Below are 10,721 nucleotides of genomic sequence, written 5' to 3' on the forward strand. Positions count from 1 at the left end.
ATATACCTGCCCCTGGAAATTTCCACTACCTGCGTCTGACGAAGTGGGTATTCACCCACGAAAGCTCACGCTCCAAAACGTCTGTTAGTCTATAAGGTGCCACAAGATTCTCTGCTGCTTTTACAGATCCAGACTAACACGGCTACCCCTCTGATACTTATAATGTTAATACATGTTGGGGGGGGGGGGAGGGCGGTGATATTAACTCATCCGAAAAATGTCACTTTGCCTGATACCTAGAATTCCAGGTTTCAACCCAAAACCCAATATTTTTGCTGTTTATCAAATTGAGAAATCTGGTAAATTAATAACATTACATACTTATGTATAATTTTTCATTTTATAATAATTTTGATTTTTTAAAATCCTGGCCAATGAATGCAGGCTTAGTATGAGGACCTGCTGATACCATCCCAGAGTCTTTCTGCCAGGACCATCTTCTGCAGGGTTCAGACTCAGGTACCCAAATTGTCTCAGTCTGGTTAATGCAGGGGAGCTCTTGAAGGACTTGGGCATCTCTGACAGGGAGGCCCAGACTGTGCCACAACCATGAGAAGAGTTCCTTTATCTTTTTCTGTTGGATATGGGCCTCCCCTCTCTGTCCCTCATGATGGCTAAGCAAGGTGGTTCTTTTCCCTCAGAACTAGTTGGGCCAGAATTCCAACTATCTTAGATTTCTGAACAGAGCTTCTGTGAAAAGCTTAATCCCTCAGCAGTTCAAAATTCTGCTCTAAGCACCTTATAGGCTCCAGTAGATGAGATGTTAGTGTGCTTCTCTTCCCTGGTGCCACGTTTTCTGATGGTAGTGATTTTTTCACCCTCCAGTAGCTGCCCGGTGCCTTCAATGAGTTCTGACCTAATATTTCTCAGTTTATACAGACCTCCTTTTGAGGTTCTCTGCTCAATACATTTGCAATTGCTCACCTTGAAAATAGTTTTCTGATCAGGTGATGACCTTAGCAAGAGAACAGAAGAGCTTTCCATGTTTACCCATATCCCTCCATATTTGGTCTTCTGAGGTGGTTCCTCCTAACTGTCTCTGTTTTCATCTGAAGACTACTCTGAGTCTGTCCCAATTCTAATATGGAAAGGGTAAACACTAGTTCTGAAAACAGCCTTAATTCTATTCTTAAATTAGAAACCTTCACTCTCTTCTAGCACTCAAGGAAATGTCTCAAGGAGTCTAGATACATCATGACCAAATAGATCAGGACCATATTCAGGAGACTGACAAGAGTGTAGAAGTTCTCTCTTAGTGTATACTCTGCTAGAGCCAGGGCCATCTTCTGTAGCTGAGAGGTGAGGTGTCAATACAAAAGCTTCACAAAGCTGCCACCTGGCAGTTCCTGCACTATTTCATTATGACGTGACTGAACTTGCAGGCACATATGGATGCATCCTTTGAATGGTGAGATCTCTGAAAAGTTCTCCTTTTAGAGGGATTGAGTGAAGGGGTTAGAAATTCCATCCTCCTTTCCCCTCCCTCTTCCAGTTTATCATTGAGTCTCTTTTTCTTCCCTCCTTTTTATAGGATTCTGCTATATAAAGCACTGTATCAGTGCTAACCCATACTAAGCCACAGAAAGGTGTATTATATTTCCATTTAACAGTGGATTTGCTTTCTGCAGCTTGGTTGACCACAGTTCCAACTCCCATCTTACTGGGCTTTTCAAGCCCAGGCTTGGACAAGGGCCTTGTTAGGGAGGTAGAGCCATCTAACAGTTTTCAGAAATTAAACTGGAGAAAGATGACTTAGTGAAAAGGAAAATCCTGGGCAGTGATTAATGATCATTCTGCCTATTGGAGCAAGGGAGGAAGAACAGCAACAGAGTATCTCTGCTGCCTCAACTGAACCACAGAAAACAAATTATCTGGTAAGCGAGAATATATTTTTCCTTTATATAGTGGGAGACATTCTAGTGTAAAATGCATTCATGTATACATCATATGATTTATATATTGCCTAATCCCAGTGTCAGCATAAACCCCACTCAGGTTGCAATATAATAAGCCATTGGTTTTATATGAAGCGTCTTAAAAAGTGAAGGAAACTAAGGTCATATCTACACAGCACAGAAAAGCCCGCAGGTGGCCAGTGCCAGCCAACTTGGGCTGCATTCTGTTTCGTTGCTGTGTAGACTGGGCTTGGGCTGGAGCCTGGGCTCTAAGAACCTGTGGGGTGGGAGGGTTCCAGCCTGAGCTCAGAAGTCTACACTGCAATGAAACGGCCCCGAGCCCCGTGAGCCCGAGTTGGCTGACACGGGCCAGCCATGGGTTTCTCTTTGCTGTGTAGACATACCCTAAGGTCCCAAGTATGCAAATGGATATTGAACTCAAGGCCTGATGGGACTACTTATGCAAGTAAATTTATGTGCGTAAGTCTTGGGGGGTTAGGCCTTAAGATGTGTTAACTTCATTGTAAATGCGTATCACCATGTTAATGCAATGCGCTAGCTCATGTCATCACTAAAGATTACAGCCAGGTGGTGGTTCTGATTTGTAAATCAAGTTTCTAAATATGTATCTATCCAATAAACCAGTATGCTGTATAAAATATGTGTTTCATAACAGTATAAAATGTATCTCTTTCACTGAGAAATTAATGTTCACTTTAAGATTCTGGCACAATTGAATGAAGGAGTTCAAACTGATGCGATTTCTTCAACTCACAAAATATTGTCCTTTTCCCTCAAACATTTCAGTTGACTGAATTTTTTAGCTCCCTTCCCAATTTGTAGGCTTTTGGCAGTTTGTACTAGGGGAACCCTAAAATCTATTCAACATCATTTTATTTTTAAATGTGTAACTACTGTTAAATGACGCAAGATGCTTACTTCATGAAGTCTAGTTTGTCAGAGTTGTTAATTCTATGCTCCAAGACTATGGAGACAAAGCATTTCATTATTAATGGGGCTTTTTGATTATACAATTGTAATAACGCTGTTTAAGTTTGTGATTAGGGACCTAAGACTCTCAATCAAGTCCTATATGAAAACTCAAGAGCCTATATTTAATATACCAACCAAAATTTGGGGTAGGGCAGGCTATTACTGAAATGGATGCAAAGTGTCTTTTATAAAGAATTATCTAGCATAGTAAACATTGGGTGTTATAAATTAGTAGCACCATGATGGATAAATTCTGTATTTGAAATCGACATGAATAATCCCAATGTGCTTGTCTGCTCTATGTCTAGTCAAGTTTTGAGAATACAACGAATGATGCTGGGTGGGAAAGGAGACTTACCATTGCAAAACTGGCTCCCTTCATAAAGAAATGCTTTAGAAATAGAATAGACTTGTTCCTTAATAGTCACCACAATTTATAGAGAAATGGGAAGTTAACTACTAACTTGACAGGTAGGTGTAGAATAGTCTCTTCCCAGGCCTCTGTCTGACTACTGGTATTAAGTGATTGATTGTAAAGTAGATATTAAGTTTTATTTTACTTCTCCAGCTTCTTCATATTATGTAACTTGATAGTTTTCATATAGTGCATTTTTCAATTAACTATAGCTGACTTTAAATGTGTATACATCTACATTGCATGTATGGCTATATACTGAGTTTCTGCTATATTGAATATAATTTCTATTTATTACTTGTTGGTACAGGGGAATTATATTCCAGAATATTATTGCAAGGTTTATCCCTCATTGAAGGACAACACGGCCTAGCGGCTAGAGTCCATGGAATTGCCCCTGGTTACAGGGTATCACGGCCTAGCAGCCAGAGTCCATGGAATTGCCCCTGGTTATGGGGTATCACGACCTAGTGGCTAGAGTCTATAGAGTTGCCCCTGGTTACAGGGTATCACGGCCTAGCAGCCAGAGTCTATAGAGTTGCCCCTGGTTGCGGGGCAGCACGGCCTAGCGGCCAGAGTCCATGGAATTGCCCCTGGTTACGAGGTATCACGACCTAGTGGCCAGAGTCTATAGAGTTGCCCCTGGTTGTGGGTTGGCATGGCTTTGCTACTGGCTCAGCAGGGGGGTCCTGGCAAAACACGCTGAGGCTTACCAGGGACTAGATACCAATCTGTCATTCCCCTCCCTGGGATGTTTCTTACCGGGTTGGGAGTTGGGGGGCTCCGATGAATCCCCAGGTTCCCTGTATGTCTCCGGGTCCACCGCCTTGTCTGGCTCCTCCTGGAGTAGGTCTTCGTGCCGGTGAGGAGAAGCTTCAGGTCTCGGCAACTTCAAGAGCGGTGGCTGATCCTCCACAGGAGCTTCCCAATTAGGTCCTTCCCCTGCAGCTGCGAGCCCAGACTGAGCTGAGTTCCCTCCTTTTATACTCCCAGAGCACTTGGAGTATGCCCAGTATAAGCAGGGCAGGACTTCCGTCACCAGAGCTACCGGTCTTACGCTGCTGGGGCTAGTGCAGGGCGGGGCTGCCCCGTCACACTGGGTATTTGTGTTACGGTTGGTTAAACCTGGGTTTTTCTTGCCAGCTGTCTCTTCTGAGTCCCTCGAAAATGGTAGAGCTGTAATGTTTCTACGAAGTTCTCCAAAAAGAGACATCTAATTACCGTGGCAATGTCCTTCCAGAAAATATACTTTGCTAATAAAGAAAGCGAAATGGAAAATGCAATATTAGCGCTACTATATGTATACAACAAGTTCCTTAATTTGATGAAGTGGCATGTTTCATGTACATAACGAACAGCCCGTACCAGGTCGACCAAAGGTCCATCCAGACCAGTATGTCTACGCAGTGGCCATGCCCAGGTCCCCGGGGTCAGCTACAGTGACCCAATGATCAGTGCTCTCTCCTGCATCATCTCCCTCCTGTGTATGAAAGAGGGTTAGGACCCCTTCTTTCCCTTCCTGGCTTAGCGGTTTTATGCTTGAGCCACCTGATATATCCAGTTCCTTTTAAACGTGTTATAGTCCAGCCGTTCACACCTCTCAGGTAAGGAGTTCCACAGTTGACTGTGTTTGCTGTGGGAAGAACTCCTTTTATTTGTTTTTAAACCTGCTACCTATTAATTTTCATTTTTGGTGCCCTTAGTTCTGTCTTATGGAGAATAAGTAATACTTTTCCTTATTTTTACTTTCTTCAACATCACTTTGATTTTCACTATACCGTCTATCATATCCCCCTTGAAGTATCTCTTTTCCAAGCCTGTAAAGCCTAGCCTCTTTATCTCTTCCTATATGGGACCCTCTCCAACACTCCTAATCATTTTAGTTGCCTTTTCTGAACCCTTTATCTAGTTGCTAAATATCTTCTTTGAGGTGAGGCAGACCACTCTGTCCACAGTATTTCGAGATGTGGGCATTACTGGATTTATGTCGGGCATAATATTACTCTCCAGTCTATATTCTCTTATTCCCCTTTTTAATTGATCTAAATCCTGTTTGCTTGTTTTTTTGACCGCTCTGCACACTGCGGGGGACATCTCAGAGAAGTATCACGATGACTCCAAGCTATTTTTCTCTGACTTCTTGTCGCCTAATTAGCCCCATCATATTGGCCGTGTATATTTGGGGTTATGTTTTTCCAATGTGCATTAATTACATTTATCCACAGTAAATTTCATTTGCCTTTTGTTGCCCGTCAACTTGTTTTGTGAATCTTTTTTGAAGTTCTTACCATCTGCTTTGTCTTAACTTCTTGAGTCGTTTGTATTCATCTGCAAACTTGTGCCACTCCTGTTTACCCTTTCTTCAGTCATTTATGAAGACTTTGAACGGCATTGGTCCTAGCCAAAATGACTGACCTAGCGAACACCACTTCGTTCCCTCTCCATTCGAGAATTTAACCTTATTCCTCCCCTTTGTTCCTGTCTTTTAACCAGTTCTAATCATGAACGGACTTCCTTTACCCTGACAGCCTTACTTTACGTCAAGAGCCTTTGGTGGGGACCTTTGTCAAGCTTTCTGACATCTAAGTACACTTGTCACTGGATCCCTTGTTCACATGTTGTTGACCTTCAAAGAACTCTCACAGTTATTAGGTAGACCGATTTCCCTTCACAGCATGTTGACTATTGCTCAGAGTTGTTTTTCTAGGTGTTGCCCAATTTTATTCTCTACTATTGTTTCGACTATTTACCGGTACTTTGATGTTTAGACTTACCGTCTGTAATGCTGGGATCTATCCTCTAGAGCCCTTTTACTTACTGGCTTACAATTAGCTAACGTTCCAGTCCTTGGGTACCAAAGGCCGATTTAAACAGGTTCAACTTAGTTACTAGTTCCGCACTTAACATTTGCGTTCTTCTCGAACTCTTGGTGTGAATGCCATCGTTCCCGTGATTGTTACTGTTGAGTTTATCAATTAATTTCAAAGACCTCCTCTAGTGACAGGTTCAATCTGTGCGTTCTCAGATCTTATCACCCTACAAGCGCTCAGGTTTGGGACTCCCTACATCCTCAGCCGTGAGACTGAGCAAAGAATCATTTAGTTTCTCCGCAATGACTATCGTCTTTAGCGCTCCTTTTGTATTTTTCGGATCGTCAGGGCCCCACTTGGTTGTTTGCAGGCTTGTCTAACTTCTGATGTACTTTAAAAACTTTCTTACCTTTGGACGTTTTGGCTAAGCCGTTCTTCAAACTCCTCTTGTTTCTTTTACATCTTGCCACTTAAGCTGGGCAGTGTTTGTGCTCCTTTCTATTGCCTCACTAGGATGCTTCACTTTTTAAAGGAAGTTCTTTTTATCTCTTCACTGTTCTTTTACATGGTTGTTAGGCACGGTGGCTCTTTTTTAGTTCTTACTCGTGTTTCTTTATTTGGGTATACATTGAAGTTATGGGCTCTATTATGGGTCTTTAAAAGGCCCATGCAACTGGCAGGGACTTTCACTTTAGTCACTGTACCTTTACTTTTGGTTTAACTAACCCCTCTTTTTGTATATTCCTTGATTAAATGCCAGTATTGGCTGTGACGGTGTTCTCCCGCTACAGGAGCTTGCATGCTATTGTTTATAGCGTCACTATTTCCAAAAGCGTCGTTCCTGCTATGTTACACCTCTTAGCCGCTCTGCGCTCCATCAGGATTAATCTAGAGTTGCCTCTCCCCCTGTTGGGTTCCACGTACCAGCTGCTCATGCAGAAAGCGTCATTTAAAGTATCGCGAGAATTTTATCTCTGCATTTCGCCTGAGTGACATGTTCCCAGATATATGGGATATTGAATCCCCTCATATATTGTGGTTCTTAATTTTGTTATGCCTCTTTAATTTCCCTTGCATTTCATCATCACTATTACTGTCCTGGTCAGGGTGGTCGATAGAGATCCCCTAATGTTATCATTTTTATTAGAGCTTGAAATTTTCTATCCATGTGATTCATTGGAATGTGATTCGGCTTAATTTTTCATTCATTGAATCTCATTTCTTTCACATTTCAGTGCATGCTCCCCTGCACGACCTGTTCTGTCCTTCCGATTATTTTGTACCCCGGAATGGATTGTGTCATTTGATTGCTCTCATGTCACCAGGTTTCTTGTGTTGCCTAGATATATCAATATCTCCTTTATCCAAGGCACCCTAGTTCACCCATCTTATTATTTAGACTTCTAGCATTTGTGTACGAGCACTTTAAAAACTTGTTCCTGTTTATTTGTCTGCCCTTTTCTGATGTGCCAGATTCTTTTTTATGTGACTGTTTATCATCTGATCCGGCCCTTACATTATCCTCTTCCGTCCTCTGTTCCTGACTATAACCTGGAGATTCCCTCTCATCAGATTCTCCCCTAACAGAAGTCTGTGTCCGATCCACATGCTCTTCTGCAGCAGTCGGCTTTCCCCCATCTCCTAGTTTAAAAACTGCTCTACAACCTTTTTAATGTTTAGTGCCAGCAGTCTGGTTCCACTTTGGTTTAGGCGGAGTCCATCTTTCCTGTACAGGCTCCCTCCAGCCCAAAAGTTTCCCCAGTTCCTAATGAACATAAACCCCTCCTCTCTACACCATCATCTCATCCACGCATTGAGACTCTGAAGCTCTACCTGGCCCTGCGCATGGAACTGGGAGCATTTCTGAGAGTGCCACCATAGAGGTCCTAGATTTCAGTCTCTTCCCTAGCAGCTGAAATTTGGCTTCCAGGACATCTCCCTTACCCTTCCCTATGTCATTGGTACCTACATGTACCACGACCACCGGCTCCTCCCCAGCACTACACATAAGTCTGTCTAAATGTATGTAAATTATGTAAATAATAAACTGGAGAAAAATGTGGATGGTAAATTTTTAAAGTAAAAGATTTTGACCTATCTTCTTTTCCAAAGTGATTCAAAGCTTAATAAGGCTAAAGCTAATTTTTTTATTACACTGAGCCCTGATGTGGAGCAAAGGCTACTTCCAGTCTCCTCCGAGTATACAGTATAATTCAGTATAATGACAGGCTTCATTCATATTTTATTTTAGTTTCAGATTCATAGGATTCTTCACAATTGTGGAAGATCTAGATGTATAATCTATAAATAGAGGAGCTTGCCTAAAGCATTTTGGACCTACGATAATACTATTAGGAAGTAGCACACAATTAGATTCTGACCCCTGCAAAGAGTTACATGCGTGTTTTAATTCACACTGAGTTGTTCCGTTGAAGTTGATCTTAATTTATAAATGTAATGTGCCTGTTTAGAGCATGTGGACGTCTTTATTTAATTTTTGGTGTGACATTACAGAGGTCTGCATAAATATTTTGTCTACTGAGATTTAAAATAGCATTATTTCTACCCTTCTGAATTTTCTGTTAGTTTATGCCTCTTTTTTCCTGCATGCTTTCTACAGCTGGATTGTAATCCTCATACAAAATATGCTGTTTTCTCTGTTATTCTTACTATGCCATTAATCTTTTTTTCTGTAAGGGCAGTTAGTAGTTTTCTTTTCAGTCTCTGCAAATGGTACAAATGAGTCAAAAGTGATATGCTCTTTTCACAGGATTCTCAGACCCTTTGCGTGTTATGAACCACTGTCTGTTCTTTGAAAGGCTGCATGCCAGACTGAGTAGATAATAGGCATGGTCTTTACCATTCATTGCCTATACATATTCTTTATCATAAAATCATAGAATATCAGGATTGGAAGGGACCTCAGGAAGTCATCTAGTCCAATCCCCTGCTCAAAGCAGGACCAATCCCCAACTAAATCATCCTAGCCAGGACTTTGTCAAGCCCGACCTTAAAGACCTCTAAGGAAGGAGAGTCAACCATCTCCCTAGGTAACCCATTGCAGTGCTTCACCACCCTCCTAATGAAAAAGTTTTTCCTAATATCCAACCTAAACCTCTCCCACTGTAACTTGAGACATTACTCTTGTTCTGTCATCTGCTACACTGAGACAATCTAATCCATCCTCTTGTAACTCCCTTTCAGGTAGTTGAAGCTGCTATGAAATCCCCCTCATTTTTCTCTTCTGCAGACTAAATAATCCCAGTTCTTCAGCTCTCCTCATAGTCATGTGCTCCAGCCCCCTAAATAATTTTTGTTGCCCTCCACTGGACTCTCCAGTTTTTCCAATCTCCTTGTAGTGTGGGGCCCAAAACTGGACACAGTACTCCAGTGAGGTCTCACCAATGTTGAATAGAGGGGAAGATCATGTCCCTCTATGTTGGCAGTGCCCCTACTTATACAGGTCCAAAATGCCGTTAGCCTTCTTGGCAACAAGGGCACACTGTTGACTCATATCCAGCTTCTCGTCCACTGTAACCCCTACGTCCTTTTCTGCAGAACTGCTGCCTAGCCATTTGGTCCCTAGTCTGTAGCAGTGCCTGGGATTCTTCTGTCCTAAGTGCAGGACTCTGCAGTTGTCCTTGTTGAACCTCATCAGGTTTCTTTTGGCTCAATCCTCTAATTTGTCTATGTCCCTCTGTATCCTATCCCTACCCTCCAGCGCATCTACCACTCCTCCCAGTTTCATGTCATCAGCAAACTTGCTGAGGGTGCAATCCACGCCACCCTCCAGATCATTAATGAAGATATTGAACAAAACCAGCTCCAGGACCAACCTTTGGGGCACTCTGCTTGATACTAGCTGCTAACTAGACATGGAGCCATTGATCACTACCCGTTGAACCGGACAGTCTAGCCAGCTTTCTATCCACCTTTAGTCCCAGAATAAGGAACTGTGAAGGAATCCTGAAAACTCTCTCCCAAACAGGCACACTGATGTGCTGGGGAAATTCCAAAACAGCCCTCAATACTACTAGCAGGGAGGAAGAAAAGAGGCCACCTGGATCAACCCTGGTGATCAATGGAGTGGCAGATGTCAAAACCAGGAAAAAGCGTGAAAGGAAACCCTGCAAGCTGAGCGCACAGGGAGGAATGAGGGTACATTTCCCTATGGAGTACTGTTTAAAAGGCAGACTATTGGTGTTGGGTAGGAAAGGTTGGTCTTATGGTCAAGATGCTGGACTTGGATATCGATGTTCAGTTCCCAGCTGTTCAAGGAACTTCTGAGACCTTGGGCATAGTTTCCCATTTGTAAAATAGAGAACACAGGACTGTTGTGAGGATAAATTAATTGTTTGTGGGGTGCTCAGGTTTGAGGTAATGGTGGAGAAAGGGAGGCATAAACTATTAGTCTTTCTAAGGGGTCTGTGCTACATTGTGGCCTATGTGGATATATGACTTTAAGATACCACCACCTACATAATAGCTGCAAATTCAAGGGCATAGTTTCATATATTAACATAAAACAATGTATATGAACTATTCGAGCAGTTAACTCTGGGCATTGTCAAACCTTTCAGTTCTTGAATTTCATATTATATTTTTCTT

This window comes from Chelonoidis abingdonii, chromosome 15 (genome assembly GCF_003597395.2).
Source record: "Chelonoidis abingdonii isolate Lonesome George chromosome 15, CheloAbing_2.0, whole genome shotgun sequence".
Taxonomy (NCBI): Eukaryota; Metazoa; Chordata; order Testudines; family Testudinidae; genus Chelonoidis; species Chelonoidis abingdonii.